Genomic DNA, 4,155 nt, shown 5'->3' with positions numbered 1-4,155 from the left:
AAATGCTCGCGCACGTTTCCGCGCGCGCGAGGGCGCACGATAATACAAAGAAGTCAATTCACGTAAAGCTATAGTCTTGGTTAAGTCCACTCGGAGCCAGAGTTCCGTGTTGGAAGATGTATCTCATCTCCTGTTTCTTGCGGTACTGTTGGTTTGTCAGGCCTGCTTTCAGGACAGCGACCTTCATATCCTGCAGGGAGTGATCCGGCTGGTTAAAGTGTGCTGGTACAGGAAGGTCATTTCTGCCGTTGATCACATCCCTGCGGTGTGCCTGAAACGGTCTGCCATCCTGCGCCCGGTCTCCCCAATGTAGGCGGTCGATGGACATTTCTCGCATGATACACAGTATACTACATGCTCCGTTGTGCAGGTAAAGTGACCTGTGATGTTGACATGCCCCTTGGGTGTAGAAATTGTGTTAGATGAGTTAACATGGGGGCATGTGCGGCAAACGGTCCTGCAAACGGTCCTGAAATGTACCCGTTGGATGGTTTGGTGGGTCCTGCGGTAGACTGCTTCTGACTAACAAGTCCTTCAGATTCTTGGCACGTCTGAAAGCCATCAATGGTGGTTTTCGGAAGATATTATTGGTCGTGCTATCATCGTGAAGGATCTTGAAGTTTCCTGAAATGATTTTGCAGGCGTCCTGGTTCATGGGGTGGAAGGTGGTGACTAATGGTACTCTGTCATTGGCGGTGTTGTTTCCAGAGTTATTCTCTAGAAGCTCAGCCCTCGATTTAATTGATGCTCGTTCTCTCCCTCTCCTTATCAGGTCATTCGGGTAACCACGTGCTTCAAAAAAGGTCTCCATTTTATTAGCCTCGCTCTCAAAGTCATCGTTTTCACTGCAGATCTTGCGCAGTCTGAGAAACTGACTGTAAGGAATGGATGACTTGCAGCTAGATGGGTGAGATGAGCCAAAGTTGAGGTAAGAGTGGCTATCCATGTCCTTGTAGTATATAGAAGTGGAGATGTGATTATCTCGAGGCTTCAAGAAGATGTCCAGGAACGGAAGCTTGTCAGTGGAAATGGTCCAAGTATACTCAAGATTTGGGTGGAACGAAGAAGCAAATTCCAGGAACTGGCGTAGGTCTTCTTCACTACATGAAGCAGCACCGGCCACATCATCCATGTACCGTTTGTAGAGGTCTGGCTTTGTACCCGCATAACTCAATAGCCCACGTTCTTCAACGTAGCCAACAAAAAGACACGCATAGTTTGGCCCTAGTCGACTACCCATAGCCACTCCGCCTGTTTGTTTGTAAAATTCGCTGTTAAATTCAAAAGTGTTCAGTGTCAATACTAGTTCTGCTATAAGAAGGAGAGTGTCTGTGGGTGGTTCAAGTACCTCTCTTTTGTCAAGATAGTATTTAAGTGCGCGGAGACCTTCACCGTTTGGTATGACTGTATACAGCGACTTAATGTCCATAGTAAACACCAAGCGTTGTGTGGCATCATCACTGAAACGGAAGGAATCCAGGATGCTCAGCATGTGGGTGGTGTCTTAAACATAGCTGTCCAGGCTTCGCACAAAAGGCGCCGTTACATGATCGAGATAGACGGCCAGTAGCTCAGTGGGGCAGGAACAAGCGGATACTATCGGTCTGCCAAGGTTGTTAGGCTTGTGAATCTTTGGTAAAAGGTAGAATTTGGAGGTGCGTGGGTGTTCAACAATGAGATTGGTAGCTGATGGAGGAAGATGGTTGTTCTCTACAGCTGTGTTAATAAAAGTCTTAACCGCTTGTTGGGAGCTTTGTGTTGCATCACTTGGGATCTTTTCGAAGAACCGTTGGTCTTCGAGTTGTCTATTTGCTTCAGCTATGTAGAGATCTCTTCTCCACACTACGAAGGCTCCTCCTTTGTCAGCCTGTCTGATCACCACATCCCTTCTATTTCTTAACTTGCGTAAAGCCTGCTGTTCATTTAACGACAAGTTGTGTTGTGTTAGTCTGCGCTTGAAATCAATTTGATTTACTTCCCTGCGACATTTGTCGATAAAATGATCAACAGCGGTGAATTTACCAGGTGGTGGAGTCCACTTGCTTTGTTTGGGTTTTAAGCTTTCTAAAAAGCTTTCTGTCAACGTGTTTTGCTGCTGGTTAGTGGTATTTCCATTGGTGTTAGACGTAATAACATCAACCGTATCATCGTGCTCGTTGTTCTGTTCTTCGACGTTCGTGTTTTCATTTGTTTCATGGAAGTGGGCTTTTAAAAGGAGACGTCTGAAAAATTTCTCATTGTCTTCTTTCAGTTGAAATTCGTCTGTGGCAGAAGTTGTGGGAATGAAATTAACGCCCTTAGCCAATAGAGATCTTTCATCATCACCCAATGGAAGATCCTCTGGGTTAGTCACAACTAGCTTATCCGTGTTAGTAAGGATTTGCGCATCACCATTTACGGCGACAACAACATGAGATACATCTTCCAACACGGAACTCTGGCTCCGAGTGGACTTAACCAAGACTTTAGCTTTACGTGAATTGACTTCGTTGTATTATCATGCGCTCTCTCGCGCGCGAGCATTTATTTAAATGCGCGTGTTATACAACAAACATTTTAACGGCGAAATAGTTTTGTCCCCCTGAAGAAGGCAGCATTGCCGAAACGTCGGGAATAGTTTTTTGACTACAGCGTAGTATTTACATTTTTATCATTTCTACATTCAGCACCTACGCTGCGCAGGGTTTTGAACTTTTATCACCAGTTGATAGATAGTCCAGTTGTTTAACGGATTGGTGAGCAATGACGGTCCCATCGCAAGTTTTGTTGAGAAGGTTTCTTTATGGAAATTAAATTTAGTTTGCTATTTATAAATGCATTTCTCGCTATTTTAGAGGAATTAACATCAAAATTTTCAAGTATATACCCCCCGCTAATTTTGCTCACGCGTCCGTCTTTTATAGTGTATAGCCCCCCCCCCACTCCAAGGGCCCTGCTTGATGTAAGGTTTAAAGGGTCAGTGAATAGTTATATCGTACGTTTTGTCGTGCAACGTCCCTTTATCACAATGTTGTGTCGTTTTAAGCAATACCTTTACCAAAAAAATAGGCGCTGAACGTTTAAATTTTTAATTTCGAATGCATTTCCGCTATCTTATAGAAATTGAAATTTAAATTTTCCTGGTGGAGCATGCCCCCGGACAGCACCCCCCCCCCCCCATAGCTACAATATTCCAGAAACTAAAACACTATGGAAAAACCGTTATTGATAACACAACTTGATATATTCTTAAAAAACGTTTTGATCACACCAAGAAGGAAGCTTAAACATGTCCGATGTTTTCACACTAACGCCGCAATCATCACTGAGTGCGTGCTGAATATGACGATCAAGGCGGGAAAACAGGGAGCACAGCCGGGGAGCGCGAGGGTTGATGGCTGGTAACTGTGGTTGAAACAAATGTAAGTTGATTGGTTTACGTGATTTTGAACTCTTTGATTTCATTAAAAGTTAGAATTAAATAAGGTGACTTCATTCGTTTGTTTTATGCCTGCCTACAAAATCGGGCGACGGATATCAAATCGGACGGGGTACATTCGCTGATACCCGTCGTCCGATTTTGTACCACGTGATGCATTTTGTCCAATCTTATATAAGAGTCTATCATATGAGCTCATACAACACGCTAAAAGAAATAGCTGTCTCTACCATTTCGACGGCCGAAGATATCAACAATACGATCCATGTCATTGTTGACTACAGAGGTGGAATATGCCCATTAAAAGCTAATATGTGCGATGGCAAGTAATAATTTAGGTCGAGTAAAGAAAACAAATGTTTCTCGTCCCGATTTCTATAAAAAAAGAGAGCGACCGGGCGCATTTTTATTTTATTTTTTACTACCAAAATAAATCCTGCAAGGCAATTGACCTATCCAATACCAACCTAGCGTAACAAGGATTTAAAAGTTTTGGGCCTTAGTTTGTATTAAACGCAGACAAAAGCCATGTCTTACTCCGTACAAAGTGAAAGTAAACATTGTTGGTTTTTGTTCGTTCTAACTTTTCCAAAAATAAAAAAGAGAGGCGGCCCAAAAAATGAAGCGGGCGGGGACGAGAAACAATTTTTTTTTTTAAATTGGCCTTACTGACACTTTGTTGCCCCGTCAGTTTTCAATCTGCGCAACGCACTGAACACGATGTTGCAGGTATCACT

The sequence above is a fragment of the Oculina patagonica genome, chromosome 3, assembly GCF_052425735.1.
Source record: "Oculina patagonica isolate OP01 chromosome 3, crgOcupat, whole genome shotgun sequence".
In the NCBI taxonomy this organism is placed as follows: Eukaryota; Metazoa; Cnidaria; class Anthozoa; order Scleractinia; family Oculinidae; genus Oculina; species Oculina patagonica.
The sequence above is the reverse complement of the archived record's forward strand: the minus strand, read 5'-3'. Positions refer to the sequence as shown.